This window comes from Pinus tabuliformis, chromosome J (genome assembly GCF_031772625.1).
Source record: "Pinus tabuliformis cultivar Carrire ecotype Pingquan chromosome J, CPIR1, whole genome shotgun sequence".
NCBI lineage: Eukaryota > Viridiplantae > Streptophyta > Pinopsida > Pinales > Pinaceae > Pinus > Pinus tabuliformis.
The window spans coordinates 677849457-677871124 of record NC_142295.1 but is presented as its reverse complement, the minus strand read 5'-3'; the positions used below and the strand labels follow the sequence as shown (position 1 = coordinate 677871124).

Here is a 21668-nt window from a genome sequence, read left to right as displayed (position 1 = left end):
TTATTATTGTTCTCTTACATTATTATTGTTATGTTGGCTCTAATACCTAACATTTGGTATCAGAGCTTTGGATTCTAGGATTTCGCTGCTCCAAACAGGTCATCGTGGCAATTTCACTATAACTTTTTTCTGTGCCATTTCAGACTCTAAAACAAAAACCCATTTGAGAAAAAATCACGCTAAAGGTCAAGTCCGAAAGCTCGGGTCTGAATTTCAGAGCTTTTCTTGCTATATTATTGGAAATATAATCTGAGGAAGTTAGGGTTTTTACAAGCTCCAGAATTTAAGCTAAAACAGGTCATCGTGGAATTTTCACTATAACTCTTTCGCTTCGACGTTTCAGAAGCTAAGAAAAAAACCCATTTGAGAAGAAATCGGTCTAAACCTTCGCTCCAAATTTCAGATCTTGTCTCGCTATATTTTCGGAGATATAGTTTGAGGAAGTTAGGGTTTTTGCAGACCCCCGAATTACATTCCAAACAAGCCACCTTGGGAAAATCATCATAACTATCTCTCTGAGCATCAGATTGAAATTTCGTAAGAAGTTACAGAAAGAGGACAGACTGTAGTTTCCTGTGTATATTTTTCAGATCCTAAGGTCAAAACAGTGACACGTGGCACTTCATACAAGTTCGCTCTTCTGAAAAGGTATATAATCAGGTCATCTTGGGAGATTGTGCATAACTCTTTATTGGAGAATATAAATTTGATCAGACTAGTGCCATTAGAAAGAGGACGCAGAAAGCTACTGTAGGTCGCAATTTCAGAACTAAAAGAACCAAAATTACAGAGTTATAGTCATTTCAAGATCGAGCTCCTAAAATCAAGAAAAGACGATATGAGGAAGTTTGATGGCAAGGATCCGGTAAATTGGATACTTCAGATGGAGCAATATTTTGATCTACATGGTGTACCACTGTTACAAAAGGTATGTATTGCATCTTCATATTTAGAACCGGATCAATTTTTATGGTATAAAGGGCTTTGTTCTCGTAAACAACTTGTTACGTGGTCAATTTTCACGGAGGAAATGATAGCACATTATGAGGATACAAAGAGCAACACCACAACAATTGGAAAGAGTAAAAGGGCTTTGTTACAAAATGGAAAGTAAAATTATGGCAACAAGGAAGTCTACCCCTCACAACTATAAAGATGGAAGTGTTGTTTCTCCTAGCCTTCCACAACCTACAAGGGTTACACCACAACAATTGGAAGAAAAAAGAGAAAAAGGGCTTTGTTACAATTGTGATAGAAAATGCACTAAAGGTCATAAGTGTGTTGAGAAGAAATTATTTTACATAGAGTATGAAGATGAGGAAGAAAAGGATCAAGAAACATCAAATGAAGAGGATATGCGCCACGAACCAACCCCCGAAAAAGAAGAAATGAATCTGACCATATCTTGTAAAGCATTGGCAAGAATTACCACTCCTCAAACTCTCAAGATAGAAGAACATATCAAGAAGAAAAAGGTTCAAGAAGTGAAAGATCACATCGAGAAAAAAGAAATGAATCCAACCATATCTTGTAATGCATTGCCCAGAATTACCACTCCTCAAACTATCAAGATAGAAGGACATATCAAGAAGAAAAATGTTCAAAAATGAAAGATCACATCAAGCATCAAGAAATGAATCCGACCATATCTTGTAAAGCATTGGAAGAAATTACCACTCCCCAAACTCTCAAGATAGAAGGACATATCAAGAAGAAGAAGGTTCAAACAGTGAAATATCAGGAAGAAAAGTATCAAGAAACATCAAAAGAAAAAGATACTCACCAGGAACCAACCGCAGAGAAAGAAGAAATGAATCCGACCATACCTTGTAATGCATTCGTCAGAATTACCACTCAAACTGTAAAGATAGAAGGACATATCAAGAAGAAAAAGGTAATAGTGTTGATTGATTCGGGTAGTACCCATAATTTTATTAAGTGTAATATAGCCAAGGCTAGGTTGCATGAAACGGGGAAACGTGTACGAGTTTCCGAAACGGGAAGCGACACGAAACGCGACCTCCCCAAATTTTGGAAATGAGGAAACGCGAATATATATATATATATATAAAATATTTAAATATATATTTATATGTGCAATCATACAGCATAAATGATACATTATAGTTTATTACATTTAAACATTAAGATTTAATTTACATCACATTTACTCATGAATGATCACATAATGAAAATAAAAATATCGGAATATCCAAAAGCAACCTTTATTATATATCCAAATCTCAAAATTAGCCTTTATTTATATTAATATATGAGGCTGCAAGTACAATAAAGACTATAAGGCTGCAAGAGAAAGATCCAAATCAGGATTTTCTGCATCCACATCCCATTCTTTAGAAGGACCACTTTTGTATTGGAAGTCTCCTCCTACATAGTCGAACGACCTTAGTGCTCTTGATTAAATACAAGTTTCATACCCTAGTACCCTACATGCTCTTGATTATTTTGGTTCTCTTGATTAAATACAAATTCCATACCCTAGTACATGATAAAATCCAATGGAAACATTGCAATCCCCCCAATCCTGAAATCCTGGAAAACAGATAAGTCTGCTGGATTTTGAGTGAGATCTAAAATCCTACTTTCTCCATATGAAATCCAATGAGGGCGAAACCACTCTCAAACATCCTGAGTCATTTCATGGTAATGTTAAAAATTTAAGTAAAAGGATGAAAATGAAAAATAAAGGAGAATATCACTTTTACTTTAAGAATTTAACATTACCATGAACTGCATATGCCTCAAACTTCCTAATGAACTGCATATCAACACTAGGGCAAAAATTCACTTTTATAACTTTAGACACGCATCTAGAAGGAACTAGAAGTCACTAGCATACCCTAAAAATAAATTTAAAAACAAATTTAAAAAAGAAAATTAAAAAAAACAGAAGTAAATGTTGAAACGTGGGTCGTACAGCCGTGAAACGCGTTTCCGACCATATTGGCCACGTTGCGTTTCACCGTTTCGTACCAATTTCCATACGGAAACGTACCCCTACCCCACGTTTCCTGCAACATAGAGCCAAGGACTTGAATTGCTTCCTAGATCTAGCACCAGAGTGTCAAGTGACGGTTGTAAGTGGAGGAACCATAAATTTCTCTAGAAAGTACGATACTATCAAGCTATCCATGGGAGAATATGTATTGAATAGCCCAATGTTTTCCGTTCCAATGGGTGGTGCTGATGTTGTACTAGGAGTCCAATGGCTACAATCCTTGGGTACAATAGCTTTTAATTTTCAAGAACGTTTTATGAAATTTTCTTCAGAAGGAAAGGAAGTTGAATTAAGGGGTATCACAGGGAAACCAGGAAAGATAATCAACTCTAACGGAATGACAAAGCTTCTAAAGAAAGAACAACGAGGGTAATTGCACAATTATGTTCGCACATCAAAATCATGTATTTCTCCAGATCTCCAAAAAGTCTTGGATAATCGTTCCAAGGTATTTGAGACTCCCAAAGGTCTCCCATGTATTCGTGATCATGATCATGCTATTCATTTTATTCCAGGATGTGTTCCTCCAAACGTCAAGCCTTATAGATATCCATATGCCCAAAGGAGTGAAATTGAACATATGGTTGTAGAAATGGTAGAGGTTGGTACAATTATCCAACCAAATTTGATAAACAAAGGAAGGTATGAATGGAAGAATGGCGAAGCAGGGTGGGAACTCATTCAAAAGTTTCCGAATATCCCAGTTCCAACAATATTGCCAAAACTTGACAAGGAAGGAAAAAGCATATTGGAACCTGAAGCATTTACAGAACCGAGAAGTTGACAGCTACGAAATCAATCAATTTCAAAGCATCTCATCAAGTGGAAGAACTTACCTGTTGAAGATTTCACATGGAAGGACAAGAATTTTATACAAAAGCATCAAGAACTACTCAAGCGTTGAGGACAACACTTTTTGAAGGAGAGGGGCATGTTAGGCCCCTATACTACTAGTGTAACCCCTTATTGTTATTAGTACAACCCCCTTATTATATTGTTGTACCCATGTAGTCCCCATATTGTTATTATTGTGCCCCATAGAAGCCCACTATTGTTATTATTGTTCCCTTACATTATTATTGTTATGTCGGCTCTGATACCTAACACTGTGTAAAAGTGATTTGGGAATAATCCTAACTATTTGGTTAGGTTATTTTATTACAAGTTGCTTAGTCTACTGGATTATATTTGTGTCGCAGAAATGGGTAGTCTGTGAGGGTCTTTTTCAAATGGATTTTCCCCTTTGAGATGTAAAAGAGGTAAAAAAATCATGATGTAAAGTGTCTTGAGGGTTAGAAAAATAATTTATCCCCTCATAGGTCCTAGGTCCTAGGTAAGTTTAAATTTTCCAGAGGTAAAATTCGTGAATCTTTTAAAAAATCAAATCTTAACAGGTCCAAGAACTAAGGTTAATTGATTATTTTGCTAAATTTTATGCCTTGGGTCCCTGGAGTTAAGTCAAAGTCAAAAATTTGAGGAAATAAATGCAAAATTATAATTTTTGAGTTTATTAAAATGCATTTAATTGAAAAATTCGAAATTTCCTTAATATTTAAAATTTCGACGGATGAGATTAAGAGAAATTTTGATCCTTATCAACGGTCGAGATCACTTTGACAAAAATCACTCGAACTACCGTTGCGAGATTTATCTTTAAATAGGAGGTCATTTGTCAGTTGAGATCATTCGATCTTTGAGTCATGTGCTAAGTGAAAGCTCTCTTGTAATCCTTTTTCATGAGCAATAAAGAAAGACTTTGGGGTTAATTTCTGTTGGTGTTACTCTTCGTGGAAATGTTGGAAGATGTGTTATTTTCATGCATAGATTTCCTTTCAGCCATTGATGATAGCTTTATGAAGAGTGATTTAAGCACAAGTATCTTGCTTGATCACTGGGGTTTGAATGGTAATTCAAGTTCTGAATATAATAGCAGGTATCTCTATTAAATCTGAATTTTATTATCGTTTTCTCGCTCTACGTTAATGGTTGAATTGAGTTGTGCAGGGAATTCTTGATTTTTTTAGAACATCGGGCATTCGGGGAAGTTTTCAGTTGGACCAGCCAACTCCCGATTAGTATTTTCTGAAGAGCCCAGCTTAACTAAATCCCGGGCTTATCATAAGAAGTTGCATTGTTGATGCATGAAGGGTTTTGGGCAAAGCACCTCCATCTAAATTTAAAATTTCACAAATTTTCTGTGCTAAATTGATAGATCTAGCTTTTTAGAACCTCAGATTATCAGATCTGGGAGCAGAATTGGACTCACACTCGCCAGATCTGGTAGATCTGCTACTCTTGTGCATAGATATGTAATTAATTTTAGTTTTCTGACTTGGGTTTTCAGCGTTTTAGTGTTTTTTGGCTCATTGTATATATCATTGGAGTGTTTTCTGTTGTATTGCAGCTACAGATCCAAAGCTGAAAGCTGTCTAGTGTCTAGATCTAGGCCCTAGAGGGTAAGATCTAGATTCCTGAGGCTCATCAGCATAATTCTGCAGGGATATTATTAAATTAATTTTGCAGTCTAAGGTTTTTTTTAAAAAGCTTCAAGTCTGAAAATTTTATAGTTTTATTTGGCATCATTGTTTGCTCTGTTGCAGGAAAATTTCAATTTTTTTGGGGCAAACTATTCGAAACCCCTTCCATCACTGGCCAGATTTGCGATTTATTGCCTTCTGCGTGTTGTCCTTTGCATCTATGTGAAGCCACCTCTCCCTCCTATGCTACTACAGCTCTCTTCCACGCTGCCCCAAATGGCGTGAATCCCTCTTGACTCTGCATACAGTCCTTCATCTCCCTACGCATGCTAGCTCTCCCTCTTTCCGCAGCCATCTCCTTCTCGCATTCCTCCAACCTGTCTATCGAACCTCTCTGCCCGCAGTGTATTACTTTACCCTCCTCATGCAGTCTCTAGCTCCATTCGTGTGTTGTCATCAAACCCTTGAGACATTTCTCTCCTTTCCTCGCTTCCTTAAACCTGCAAAACAAATCCGCTACCCTTTCTCCCTCACACAGCTGCCCATTCCACGCAATCTCCCCTCACCTACGTGCTACCATAAGCTCCCTCGCAAGAGCATTCTGCCGCCGTCTATCTCCACTCACACCTGCATGCAACAGCGAACACATCAAACTCATTCGATTTCATTGTATTTTCTGGGTCGTTGGGTTAGATACGTTAGGCTAGATAGATAGCATATATATATATATATATATATATATATATATATATATATTTTTTGTGTGTGTGTGTTTTGTTTTGATTTCATTAGTCGAAAGCAAAAAATTCAAAATCAATTTCGTTCTTTTTATTTTCCTTTCTCAATTTCATTTCAAATTGTTTTACCTTTTTTATGATTTTAAATTATTAAAATCCAAAAAATAAAAAATCTAAAAGCATAAAAAAGGGTTAGATTTTTGGTTTTGATTTAATTTGTTTCGTTTTATATTGTTTCATTTAGATTTTGATTTAAAAAATCTTTAAAAAAATATAAATATTTAAAATGGCCTAAAAAGTTTATTTTATGTGGCTATGATATAGATCGAAATTAATTTTCATACTTAAAGATTTTATGTGGCCTTCAGCCCATTAAAAAACTTAAAAAATTAGTAAATCTTTTTCGATTTATTTCGGTCACATTTAGTCTTGCTTAAAATATCAAAAAATTCACCTAAGAAGTAATCAAGTTGTCAAATTTAAAATTTCTTCTTGGCGTCTTTTTTGTGCTAAAGGTAAATTTTTGTGGTATTTGTCATTTCTCTATAGTTAAATGTGCTTAAATTTATTATATCTGAAGATTAACTATTTGAAAGTGGTGAATCATTTTTGAAATTGGTTAGCTTTTAAATTTCGTGGTTGATTAAGGTATTTGTATCTCTTGAAATCAAATTGCTAAGACATTGTTGCATCTAGTGAAATTGATTGTCATTGCTTGAATCATTTAATGCTCATTACATGCTAGACATTTTGCAAATATTTTCAAGCGATTGTTAAAGACTTTTATTGTGGAATTATATATGTGTTTCCTAAGTAGCAGTAGCTAATCAATTACTTGGTTTTCATTTTATCTAGCGAGATCATTAACTCCATAAGGCACTGGTATTAATCATTTAAAGTCTAATCAAATTTTAAGTCTTGCTAGGCCTTAATCAAGTATTTGATCGCCTATTTGTGTCTCCCGAACTGGTTGGTTCCCAACAAGTTCTTCTTTTCCATAGAGTCTATCCGCCTTAGCTTACTATAGGGAGATGTTTTAAACAGAGAGATTGGGGACCAGGGTGACAGCCCCCAATCTGAGCATTGTCGACAGTGCCTAGACACTCTGTGCGACAACAAGTTCCTAAGTTTAAACTTAGGAAAATAAAAATATTAATGGGTATTTAAATAAAACTGGGTTAGAAGGTTCTAAATGACATGGATCAAGCCAAATCTAATCTTAGTCGTTGATTAGAGATGTAATCTCGGTCGTTGAAGACTCAACAGAAAAAAGTATAAGAGGAGGTTTGAGGGTCAGTTGGAGATACACCAGAGTGATCAGTCAGTTCGATTTTCTACAGCGGGGTTTGCTAAGAGAAATCGAACTAGTGATCAGTATTGCAATGAGGGGCAGTGAGTGCATAGCAGAGAAGCAGAGATAGTATCGAAAGACTAGTGTAGAGGCAGAGAGGCAGACACAAAGCCAGAGGAAGCCACGCAGAGGCCATCAATGACTGCACAAAGGGCCAGAGGGCCTACGTGAGTGATGCAAAGGCTACAAAGGTGACGCAAAGGCACAGAGAGGCTGCGCAGAGTCTCAGAGGGCTGACGCAGAGGGTTTCAGGCTAACACAGAGGCTAGGAGGGCTGACGCAGTGCCTCAAAGAGGTGCTGGAGAGGGTTTCATGGAGCAGACTTTCAAAATATCTGCTTCCGAAGAGAGGAAATACTGCCATATTATTTCTCTCTAGGGTGAGCCATTTCGGCACCCAGTTGTACTCAGAAAAGTTGCATAATAATAAAACCCTCAAAATTGTTGCACCGATTTCCCAAGTTGGGTTTGTCCAGGGACGATTGTCCAAAAATAACGGTGTCCCTTGTGTGTTTGTCTATTTCTTTCAATTGTTGATCTGTAGATGGTTGAGACTGTATTGTGTTTATTTCAGTATTTATATGATTAAATAACTTGTTAGTAGTTAAACAAGTAGGCAAAATAAACCAGAGAATACAAAAAATTTCTAATGGGTAATATTTAGAAATTTCAACATGGTATCAAAGCATTGCAGATCACGGGAGAGCTGAAGGCACCAGCTGAATCAAAGAATTTGCAGCAAAAACAGTTGTCCCGAGTGACAGAAGCTATTCCTAAACAAAAAGCAGCAAAAAAGGGGTGACGCAGAGGGCCTACATCATCAGTTCAAGCCAGAAAAGGGGCCAACGCAAAAGCAGTGAGAGGCAGAAGAGGCTCACTAAGAGCCACGTCATCCTGCTCAGCCAAGTAGGAGTGACGCAGTTGGTTAAGTGGATCAATTCAGCCATTGTCGGGATTGCACAGAGCCTAGAGGCTCAGTTCTTCAGTTGCTGGGGCATAGGAAGTTGTGGGCAGATTGTGGAGTGTGAAGCTGGTGGGGTGTTGTTGCTATTGAGGCAAAACAGTACCTAACGGGACAGAACCAAGGTAGAAGGGAGTCACTACCTAGGCGGATTTCTAGCCAAGAAATCCAAATCAGTGTTGCAGGAGCAAAGGAGATCGGAGAGGTACGATTCGACTGTTGGCAGAAGGATTTCCAAGAGGGAAATCGAGACTCAAAGGGAGTCTAGAAGAGAACTTCCAGGAGGGAAGTAGAGACTCAGAGGGAGTCGAAGAGAGAACTTCCAGGAGGGAAGTAGAGACTCAGAGGAGTTGAAAAAAAGAGCAGAAATGGCCATGAACGGACCGAGGGATCAGGACAGGCTGGACGGGGCGTCCAACTTTGTCATTTGGAAGGCCAGGATCTTGTCCGTTTTGGATAGACATTGCATCAAGGCCTTCGCCTTGAGAACCGTGATTATCCCAGTCGACCCAACTGGTAACGAAAGGTATGAGGATGCAATGGCCAAGGCGAAACGCATAATACTTGATGGGGTCAAGGATCATGTGGTTCAGCATATTGTCGAGAAGAATACGACAAAGGAGATGTGAGGCACCTTGACAACATTGTATCAAGGCACTTCCGTGCAAAGGAAGATGCTACTGGAGAATCAGCAGCAGTCGTACGAAATGCAGAATGGGGAGCAAATAGATCACTTCCTCAATAGGTTGCAAGATATCCAGGACCAACTGACTTCCATAGGGACCACGTCGGATCAGGAGTTAATGGTGAGGACCACCCTGAATGCAATCTCCGAGGAGTGGGAGACATTCGTCCAAAGCATTTTGGGCAGAGTGAATCTTCCAAATTGGGAAGAATAGTGGGCAGCTCTTCGCCAAGAAGAGATCAGACTGTTGACCAAGGCGGAAAGTAGTGGCAAGGGAGCTTGGGTCAAGAAAGAGGACAAAGAGGATGCAGCGCTGGCATCTGCGGGGCGGCAGGGGAAGAGGAAGAAAAAGGACCTCTCCAAGATAAAGTGTTGCAACTATGGGGAACTGGGCCATTATGCAACCTAGTGTCCAAGGAAGAAGAATAAGGGAGAGGTGTCTGACTCCAAGGCAGTGCCAGCGAAGGCAGAGAAGGAGGTAGAGGATGATGACGATTGTGCCATGAGTGCTCATGTACCTCTAGAGAAGAGGTGGGGTGACATCGAGTTGTAGTCAGGAGGACTACAGGAGATGAGGGGCAGGATCCTTGAGGTACCCCAACTCTTGGATCATATCCGGCTACGAGTGCCCCAAAGTGACAGTAGCAGGATGGTGAATGGCAATATAAGCAGATGGTGATGGAGCGACAGAACAGTGCTAGAGTGCAGTAGTCGTAGGCAGCGCAGAGAGGGTTGTAGCAGTGCGAGAGGCACAGAGGAGGTTGCAGCAGTACAGAAAAGCACAAAGGTGTTTGCAGCAGTGCAAGAGGCATAAAGGTGTTGCAGCAGCATAGAGGTAGCAAAGGGAGCACAGGATAGCGACAGAGAGAGCTTCAACATTAGGAGGGCTTCTAACCTGACAAGGATGTCAGTAGTTGGGTAAATCAATTACCATCGTCTCAGTAACTGAGTTGCAGTGCAACAGTAGTAGTGGTAGTGCTATAGGCAACATGATGCAACATGAGGAGAGAGGGCTGCAGTGCAGATGCAGTGTTGGGAGAAAGGACCAGCAGCAGCACGAATGTAGAGGAGTTGTCGTACAGATGTAGCAGTGGCAATGCTAGAGCCATGGGCAGCAGTATAGGATGCAACAGTGCAAAGGATGTTGGGAAGCAAGGCCAAACATCAGCATAGGTACCAGTGCCAGATGATCAGGGTGATGCTCAGTGGTGGAGTATTACTAGAGCACATTCCTCGCTAAGAGAGAGTGTTGATTTGGGGTAGCATCGGATGTGCTCTAGCCATGAAAATTGGTGGAGACGCTAAAGCACATGAGATCTCCAAGACCCAGAAATGGTTTCGGAAAATTCTACCCGGTGAAGGAGATATTAAAATAATTAATATTTTTAATGGGTTCCTAAGTCTAAACTTAAGAAAATAAAAATATTAATGGGTGTTAATATAAAACTGGGTTAGAAGGTTCTAAATGACATGGATCAAGCCAAATCTAATCTTAGCCGTTGATTAGAGATGTAATTTCAGTCGTTGAAGAATCAACAGAAAAAGTATAAGAGGAGACTTGAGGGTCAATGGGAGATACACCAGAGTGATCAGTCAGTTCGAGCTTCTAGAGTGGGGTTTGCTAAGAGAAATCAAACTAGTGATCAGTATTGCAGCGAGGGGCAGTGAGTGCATAGCAGAGAGGCAGAGATGGTCTCGGAAGACCAGTGAAGAGGCAGAGAGGTAGACACAGAGCCAGAGGAAGCCATGTAGAGGCCAGCAGTGATTGCACAGAGGGCTAGAGGGCTTGCGTGAGTGACGCAAAGGTTGCAAAGGTGATGCAGAGGCACAGAGAGGCTGCGCAGAATCTCAGAGGGCTGACACAGAGGGTTTCAAGCTAACGCAGAGGCCAGGAGGGCTAACGCAGTGCCTCAGAGAGGTGCTGGAGAAGGTTTCGTGGCGTAGACTTTCAGAATATTTGCTTCCGAAGAGAGGTATTACTGCCAGATTATTTTTCTATGTAGGGTGACCCAGTTTGGCACCCAGTTGTACTCAAAAAAGCTGCATAATAATAAAACCCTCAAAACTACTGCATCGGTTTTCCCAAGTTGGGTTTTTTCAGGGACGATTGTCCAAAAATAACGGTGTCCCTTGTGTCTTTGTCTATTTCTTCCAGTTGTTGATCTGTAGATGGTTGAGACTGTATTGTGTTTATTTCAGTATTTATATGGTTAAATAACTTGTTAGTAATTAAACAAGTAGGCGAAATAAACCAGAGAATACAAAAAAATTTCTAATGGGTAATACTTAGAAATTTCAATACCGCGGTGTACAGTGGCATGTCCAAGAGTATTGGGATGATCGGTGGTATGCAGAGGCATATGGTGTTGCACATCAAGGTCTTGGAGTGTTGTCTGCAAGAACACCCATGGACGGAGATATCGGGCATACCTTTGGGTGTAGTTCACCCAAAATCGGTGGGGACACAGATGAGCGATACTTGATGGTATCCATGGGGACTCACACGCCTGACCCTCTTCTACCTCACTTACAGGAACGGGCGATTTGGTTGTTGTCCTTTCACACTCTGGGCATGAGAAGCAGGGGATGGGGAGCTCACCCAAGATATTTGGATGACACTTGGTGCGATAGAGGGGAGACTTCTCAACAGGGGCATTGAGTCGGTGAGCGAGTTGACAGCCACAAATCGAGGGATCAGCTGATCACCAACAAGGATGATATATCATTCATCACTAATCCTATGCCTGGGGAGCTGGTCACAAGGGAGACATGTGTCATTCTTTCCATAGGGCATGTCTGGACCATGATTGAGCAGAGGATACCATGTACGGCTGAGACAGTCGTCCAGTATGTATCCAGGTTCCCGACATTATATTGACACATTCCCCAGGGGACAAGTAGTCGAACCAGTGGCGATGGTTGGCAAGAGCAGGATGGATCCGCATACATTGAGTCGATTGCGCGTATCAAATACCCATCTATCGGTTGCATTCAAGGGGTAGCTATTTTGCACACGTGGTTTCCAGTGGTCATCGGTACTACACAGTGGCAGGCACAGGACAGTTTAGCATACGTCACATTAGTTCATGATGTATAGAGCCTATATATGGGTGGCATGCGGGGACTAGACTAGAGATGAGGGCCAGAGGTATTCCATCGGTTGTCAAGGCTATGTCGCAGCAAGTCTGGCTATGGTATGCAGTGATTCAGTTGATCGATAGATCACTTGTGATGAGCGGAGTCGTGGCAGAGAATGATGTAGTTTGCTCTTTGGATGACATATGGGGGTTCACAGAGGGTTTCATCATATGGGGAGGCAGACATTCTCTGTTGCTGCACAGGTGCGGAGTTAGATTTGGATGGGTAGGCCTTGGCGCCATGGAGATGCCTAAGCAGGATGTGTCTCGCCTCTTTCAGTATTCCACCATCGAGTTCCAGGAGAGGAGGATAATGTTCATGCACGATGGGGATTATGACATAGTCAGAGTAGCGTAGCGTCAACATGGTGGCACCATTCTACGACTAGCAAGGGACTGGGGCATCAACTCTTCACAGCTCAATAATCTTAGGGATGCGTCAACTACTGCAGGGGGAGATCATATAGATCTTCCATTGGGCTTTAGCGAGTCACTGATGGGGCAGGGGACTTCTAGTACTTGCACCGGGCAGGATAGTGAGTGGAGCGAGGGGAGCTTCATGTTGAACAGGATGGCCTGGGATCCTAGTATTGAAGGACACTTTCAAATTAGGATAGTGTTGAGGTCAGGGACGATTCAATGGCACATCTGAGACCCTAGCACCTGTTGCAGTGACAGTGGGGAGTAGCAATTAGAGAGGATGCTCGTCTAGGCATTGCTTAAGGACAAACGATTTTTGGTGCATTGGAGGAGCTTGCTAGTTGAGAATGCTACTTGGGAGGGAAAGCACATACTTGAGCATCCAACACTAAAGTTGCTTGGGGACAAGCAACATTTGGAAGGGGAGAATTGTCATGTCCATTCCTAAATTATTTTGGAGCAGTATTAATTTCTACATTTTGGGGCCAATTTTGGAGGTGATGGGGACCCATTCGATTTTATTAGGAAGCTAGACTTAGTAGAAGTTAATTCGATGTGGTTAAGTATACATGGGCGGAACCCATACTAGGGGAATACGCATTCCCTAGTTCGATTTGCATGGAGGGGAAATCGATGGTCAGGTGAGGGAACCACGATGGAGGGAAAATGGAGGAAAAGTTCTCCACGAAATCTATATAAGGAAGGCAGCTCTCCTCATTTGGATATCATATCTTTGACATATTGAACTCAATCTTAGTTACTCGAGATGCTTAGCCGGGTTACTGTGTTGTTTAGCACACGAGTGTCTCTGAGCGGAGATCTCAAACCTTGCTTCGGTGGACATTGAGTGCCAACCCTAAAAGGGAATTCTTCTTCATCTCAGTTCATAACAGTAGTAGGGAGACAAGTTACAGTAGCTATAGTCGAGTTCCAGAAGTAGGGAAACGAGTTACAGTAGCTATAGTTGAGTTCCAGCAGCAGGGGAAGTAACAGTAGGAGAGCGAGTTACAACCGCAGGGAAAGGAGCAGTAGGAGAGTCGAGTTACAGCAGCAAGAAAATAGCGGCAAGGAGGCTAAGTTCCAGCAGCAGGGAAAGTAGCAGCAGCGCAAAACAAGGGCAGTAACAGCAGCACAGAACAAGGAGAGTAACAACAGCGCAAGGACTGCGCAACCATTGGAGTGAGATTTATTGGGCAACATTATCCCGAGGATTTTGGAGTTGGGGAGTTGGGAGATCATTTAGAGGGCAATTTGAGGAGGATTGCTAGAGTTGGGAGTGTAGAGATTGACAAGATCATTCACAGCAACAAAATTCGTATTTGGAAGAGGGCCAAGCTGTGAAGGGTCAATTTTTGAAGGTTGGAACCAAGGGAAACCCTTTCTATATTTTTATGGGTTTTTGGCAAGGAGTACACTCCAAATTTTATAGAATTTTCTGGGCACTCTAGAGTGGGTAAATCAGGGGATGAAGTCAGGCAACAGTGTAGTTTTGGAGCAGCAGCACAGTTTTCTAAAGGAGCCGGTTATGGCAGTCGTTGGGCTTTCAGGTATTCATCACCTGGTGCTTGTAGCTTGCCATTGAGGCAAGCCCAAGTGCACCACTTTCACATTATTGTACTTACCTCCTAGATTATAATATAATGGCTCAGTTGTTAGTTATTCCTGGACTTTTTATGGGTGTGCACTAAATGTTTCAATTTTATGGTGTTGTTTTTATTGTTTGCTTTACATAGCACTATTTTTCCTAGTTTGGAACATTACAAATCCCCTCTCCTCATGCATCACACTCCATAGTGAATGGTTGAGTGAAATCCGGAAGTGCCAACACTGGGCAACTACTCAACACCTCCTTGAGGCGATTAAAAGCTGATTGGGCTCCATCCGTCCACGCAAAAGCCCCCTTCTTGGTAAGTCCATGAGGGGTGCTACCAACTGCGAAAATCCCTTGACGAACTTCCAGTAATAGACGAAGATGCCCAAGAACCCCCTCAGCGTTGTCACATCTCTAAGCACCAGCCAATCTTGAATAGCCCGTATCTTCTCTTGACGCACCTTCACCCCATCTACGTCAATGATGTGCCCCAAGTAGAGCATCTCAGTCAAGCCAAACTCACATTTAGACAATTTGGCATAAAACTGTTGCTCCTCCAAAATGCACAACACCACCTCTAGGTGTTGTAGGTGCTCCTCCCAAGTCCTGCTATAGATCAAAATGTCATCAAAAAACGCCAATACAAATCTCCTCAACTACCCCCGAAACACATGGTTCATACATGACTGGAAGGTGGCAGGTGTGTTGGTAAATCCAAAGGGCATGACCAAAAACTCGAAATGTGCATAATGACATCTGAAAGTCGTCTTAGGGATGTCCTGATCCCTCACTCTAATCTAATGGCACCCCAGGCGCAAATCTATCTTAGAGAAGTACTTGGCTCCTCTAAGCTCATCCGTCAACTCATCAATGTGTGGTATGGGTTATTGGTTCTTCAACGTCTTCTTGTTAAGCACTCCGTATTCGATGCACATGCGCAAGGTTTTGTCCTTCTTCTTCACCAGCACCACTGAAGAAGCGAAGGGACTGGAACTCGGCCTAATGTGGCCCAGCGCCAACAAATCCTTGATGGTCCGCTCAATCTCGTCCTTATACACCTTGGGGTGCCTATAAGGAGTGGTAATCACTGCCTGCACACCCAACTTCAACTCAATGGTGTGCTCGAATCCCCAGTCTGGTGGTTGCCCTAGTGGAATGTCCTCAAATACCATTGAGTATTTGTCTAATAGTGTGTGTATATCCGGGTGTGGTGATTGGACCCGTCCCCTAGCCTTTGAAATCCTCAGCTCTACAGCCCAGGCTATGTCTCCATGCCTCAAGTCTGCCTCCATCCAATGTGCTGAAACTATCTAAGGAATATAAGAATGCATGCCCCTATGGACCACCAACTTGCCATCCGGCCCAGTGAACTCCATCTCTAACTTCCTCCAATCAGTGGTGACTCGGCCAAGGGAGTATAGCCACTAGACCCCCATCACTACATTGGTGTCTAGTATGTCCACTACGAAGAAATGATATGTCATCGAGTAGTTCCCCATGGTCATTGTTAAGGCGGGAACATACAAAGTGCACTGCATTGTTTTGTCCCCTGGCACCAAAACGAAGAACCCCTCAAACTCTGTTGTGACGATGCCCCTCCTTTGAACCATCTGAGCATCAATGAAGTTGTGGGTAGCCCCACTCTCTACTAGCACTGAGACATGTTTCCCCTGCACTGTGCCTCTGATCCTCATCGTCAGAAATTTGTGTACCCTGCATAAGGAAGCAAGGACTCCCCCAGATGGTGTGAAAGACGCTCCTCCATGTGGTGGTGGCGGTGGTGGTCCCCTCTCTGTCAAGCCTTCACTGTCTCCCCCAGCATACTCCAACTCCACATCGTCCTCCTGATCACTATCCGAAAAGACCTCATTATAATGGGCTTTTCCTGTTGTGCACCGATTGCTTGGTGCCCATGGTTCCCAACAAGTAAAGCAGAGTTTCCTCCTCCTGAGGTCCCTCCTAGTTTCCTCATCTAGTTTCCCACGTCCCTGGGTTGCTCTCTGCAGTGGTGGTTTAGTATCATTTCCCTTCTGATGGTAGGGAGTGCATGTAGGAATAGGTGCCCGGGTCTTGGGGATGGCCCCCTACAAGTCTCTAGCACATGTCACGGCCTGTTATAGCATAGAAGGCCTGCGTGACTTCACCAGTCCATGCAGTGGCTCAATTAACCCCTCAATAAATGTGTACACCCTCCTAACATCTGATAAATCTGGCACCATGACTGAGACGCTCAGAAACTCCAATATGTACTACTTTGGATGACTTGTTTGTCTGAGTTGGGTCAGCTCCCTGAAGTGAACCTCTGTAGCCCTCTGATCAAATCGCTACACCACTCTCCTAGTGAAATCCTCATAGGAAGTCACGTTGGCATGCCCCAGAGTAGACAAGCCATGAAACCACCAGTCATGTGCCTCCCCCTCCAAGTGTAGCGCAGTGTTTTTAAAACCGGAACCGGTGACCGAACCGGTCCACCTAATGAACCGGTTTACCGACCGGAACCGGTCTAACCGGGACTGGTTTGGTCTAAACGAACCGGTTTTTAAAAAATACATTAAATAATTAATTTTTAATGAAACAAAACTATTTTTAAGATGTAAAACCATGATTCCAAGCCAATAGAGACAAAATATGCAAAGTTTGCTCATTTATATACCATGCAAAGGTGAATATATCAAAATGGCACCGAGTGCAATACATATCATCGACAAAATAGCAAAATACATAAGAAATGAGGCTCTAAATGGCCTATAAAGTCCAAAAACAATGCTGCAAGCTATGAGGCCATTGGCCTACTACAAGTCTCAGTTAAGTTATAAACCGGCCGGATGTAATGTCCTTCAGTCTGCATATTTATTCTCTCTACAAATCTATAGAAGTTAGGAGTAGGACATCTCTTGTTAAGGGAAAAATTTCAACTCTTATTGGTGAATAAATATTATTAGGATCCTTGAGTTGACCGTTGAACAGATCAAAGCTATCCTTTTGCAGTCATTGGTGAATCTTGATAAGCCCTGGATTTATGAGTTTTCGGACTTTGCAATAAGAAAAAGATTAGCAAGTGTTGAAGTGACATATGTGATATATGAATAAAAGACACCTTTGTTAGGTATCCCATTGTGAATATATGACATTGACCCCCTCCGCAATCTCATTGTCTTGTTGAACAACTTAAAGTATCAAAATGCACTAAGCCAATGATTGAATTTAGTGTTGTGTTTTAGCTCAGAGCATTATAATTGAAGGCATATCTTTAGTTATACTAAGAACAATTGGAGTCATCTTTGCAAGTCAAAAGGCAACAACATTAAGCAAAAGCATCTTGATAATATAACCAAAAAAGGGACTATTATTTCATATTTAATCACAGTGAGAATTTTAAAAACTACACAGTTCATGACTAAGGGTTTTCATCATTTACAGTAACACTAACAGTGACAAGTAGCAGTGTATCTTGAGAAAGTCTTTTGTAGAAGGTGACTTTGTATTTATTAGGAAAGTTCAAATGATGTAGGACAACAAGATATTGATTGTCCTATTTTGGTTTTAGCAACAATATTATTGATCATAAGAAGTGACAGTGGTACAATGATAATAACTTAACAGTGAACAGTGTCCATAAACCGGCCGGTTTAGGACGGAACCGGCCGGTTTGCTATAAACCGGCCGGTTCCGCCCTAAACCGGCCGGTTTTTACCGGTTAGGGCCTATTTTTGGGCACGTTGGGGTGTAAACCGGGTTAGAAGGGCCGGTTCGAACCGGCCAGCCCTCCAACCGGCCGGTTAGACCGGTAACCGGTTTTCTGGGCCGGTTTTAAAAACTATGGTGTAGCGTGGCCATTTTAATGGCTTCCACTTCCGTCATCATGTTGAGCTAGAAATAAGTGTCCAACTTCTCCACCCACGCCCGATCTTTTGACTTGGTCGTGCCATCATATGTAGGGAAGTACTATTGAAATTTCTAAGTCTGACACGTCAAAAATCCCTACTGCATTATCTGGTTTATTTTCTCCTATTTGTTCTTTTTATTAACAAGTTATTTATAAATATAAATACTGAAAATAAACACAAATGCAACCTTAACACATATACATATCGCAACTGAAATAACTAAGACAATCACACAAGGGAGACTGTTATTTTTGGACAATTATCCATGGAAAAACCCAATGTGGGAAAACCGATGCAGCAGATATGAGGGCTTTATTATTATGCAGTTTCTGAATACAACTAGGGTGCCAGAAATGGCTCACCCAACAGAAAATGCCCTCAGCAGAAGTACCTCTCCTCGGAGACAGATATTCCGGCTAGTCACCGGATGATCAATCCCACAGCAACTACAGCAACTCCTTAACTGGACAGCAAAAGCTGCTCCAAGCTTCTCCACTACTCTATGTCACTCAACTAGGGACTGTGTCACCCTTCCCAGCTCTAGTCTACCCCACGAAAATCACCCAGCGCTACCACTTAGCCCTCTATCAACTCTGCTAGCCTCTACACAACTATTGATGCCTCTGTGTCAGCCCCTTGACTCTCCGCGTCAACCCTCTGGCCCTCTGCGTCACCCACGCTGGCCTCCTCAGACTCTACATAAGGCCCAGCTGCCTCTACGTCAGCCTTCCCAGGCTTTGTGCTCTCTCTAGCACTATCTCTGCCTCTCTGCTATGTATTCTCAGCCTCGTGCTGAACTGCCCCTCGCTACAACAAATCACTAGCTCGATTTTCTCAGCAAAACCCTGTTCCAAAAAATTGAACTGACTGATCAATTTGGTGTATCTCCAACTGACCCTCAAGCTTCCTTTTATACTTTTCCTATTGAGTCTTCAACGGACAATATTAAGTCCCTAATCAATGGCTAACATTAGATTTGGCTTGATCCATGTCATTTAGAACATTCTCACCCAGTTTTATATTAATACCCATTAATATTTTAATTTTCCTAAGTTTAGACTTCGGAACTCCATTAAAAATTTTAATTATTTTAATATCTATCCAACTGGGTGGACTTTCCCCAAACCATTTATGGGTCTTGGAGATCTTATGTGCCTTAGCCTCTCCACAAAGTTTCATGGCTAGAGCACATCTGATGCTACCAAAAATCAACAAGTACATCCTCCCAATAGTACGTTGCAACTTAGAGTTCTGCGTGCCCTGGCCTCCATAATTTTTGCCCTTCTCATTTTTCTTAAGCTGGCAATAGTCTCTACAAGATAGGGTTACCTTGAATTCCTCCCCCATGGGCATCTGGTCATCTGATCCACCCTACTCACTAGGTGTTGATGGCAAGAAAGATGGCAGCGTAGTCCTAGTTGGCCTACCTAACGCTGGTGGGTGAGTAGTCGGTGAAGGGTGGTCATACAGTTGAAAGGCCCCAGAAGTCTCCCCAAATACAAAATCTTGATGGATGCTCTAGTCTCGGTTCTGCTATTTGACCTCATCCAACATCTCCTTCTGCCCCTTCACTAAATCATTCAGGGTCTTTAAGAGGTTGTCAAATGCCATATCCTCCTTACTCCTGGGCTCCACCATATCCTCTACTACCACTGCCATCCCACACTCCTCAATCTCTAGTGTAATCTCTAACTCCCTCTCCCGGCTCTGGTACCTCTATCTCCTGTAGTTGATATTCTGCGTGTCCTCCTCACTCATAGGAAAATCTCCCATAGTTGAGCCAAGATCTGGGCTCTAATACCACTGTAATGTTCCAAACTAGGGAAAACAATGATATGCAAAGAAAAAACAAATTCAACGCCAGAAATTTGAAACAATCAGCAAACACCCATATAAACTCAAGAAGTAAGAACTAGTTGAGACATTTTATTAATCATTGGAGCAAGTACAATAGTACGAAAGGAGTGCACCTGGGCTTGCCTCAATGGCAAGCATGACAAAGCCCAGGTAATCAAACAACAAGCCCAAATGCTAAACAACTAATGCCCAATGATGCTTTGCGCTGCCCAGAAAATTGCATTTTTTGTTGAAAAGGAACTGCTGGAGACCCCACCTCCGGTGCTTAGAAAATTCTGCAAAATTAGCCTCAAGCTCCTCAACCAAAACCCAGAAAGGGTTTGGCCTGGTTTTGAACCGCGAAATTTGGCCCCCAAATAGCACGTCCTCCAAGTGCTGGAAACTATAGCCTACCTGTAGCTCACTAGAAAATCCCCACAAATCACCCCCCAAAGGCTGAGATGCTCTCCTCCAAGGTTTCCCTTATTTCTCCCAACAATCCCCAGCTCTTCAATTCGTCCCTTAAGCTCCCACGTGTACCTAGTGAGAGCCCTCTACATAGGTCCATGTAGCTGCAAATCGTGTTGCCCACTAGCAGCAATCTCTTGCCCTGAAACTCTTCCAAAATATTGATCCTCCACTGAAGCTCCAATGCCAAAATTCTCTCGGCAAATGTTGCCCGGAAGATCCCCCAAACAACCCCTATGTGCTCCTTCCCTGCATCCTCTAGAAACACGCACTAGCTAAGCCAAAGGCTAAAAGATGAGCTCTGAAATCCCTCCATCTCTCCTCCAAGGTGGTACGATTTGCCTTCCTAGGGTGGCACTCAAGTCTCCCGAAGAAAGGTTGAGTTATCTACTTGGAAAACTCAATGCTAAACAAGTGGCCTGGCTTAGCAGCTCGAGCAACAAAATGAGTTCAATAGACAAAAGACCCCTTGAGTAGATGATCCTCCTATTTATAATTTTGTGGGCCTTTCCTCCCCATGTGGGCCCCTCTTCCTTGCCTTTCGATTTATCCTCCAAGGCTATTCGAATCCATCCACACTTAGCCAAGTGCGTTTTTCCCATGTGGGTGGCCCCCACATTCCACTAACAAAATAATTCAGCCTCTTTCTCTCCTAAGTCCTTAAGTCAAAATTGGATGGGTTCCAAGGTCACCAAAAGTGATCCAAAATTGTGGGAAATTGAACTTGTGACAAAAAAATTTAGGAAGGGCCATTACAAAATGTAAACGCATAAGACAAGCCAAGACAAGTGAAAACAAAGATATGGCTCAAGCCGGAGAAAAACCCCAAGATGGGGAAAACCCTTGATCGAATCTTCTTATTATTAATATCAAATGTTCAACACATAGAGAGTACAATACTCTAAAGTGACTTGTCGATTTGAGCCTTCATAGAGTGATGACATACGACAAATGTTTCTTGATCTGATTGGGTTTTCTTCAGTTCATCATGTTTTACCTTAATACATCATTTTATTTGAGACTCAACAGATAAAACAATACGCTGCCCTTTGATGACTCTTGAAGATGATCTAGAGATGGATTAGGTGTAATATCCCTTT

The 21668-nt window shown here is 42.0% G+C and overlaps 1 protein-coding gene across 2 annotated transcripts in view; it reads right to left on the bottom strand.

Annotated features, from left to right (window-relative positions):
• LOC149228667 (endo-1,3;1,4-beta-D-glucanase-like) overlaps window positions 1–21668 on the bottom strand; it is a 302648-nt gene that overhangs the window by 47963 nt on the left and 233017 nt on the right. The gene's annotated exons all lie outside the window — the stretch shown is intronic.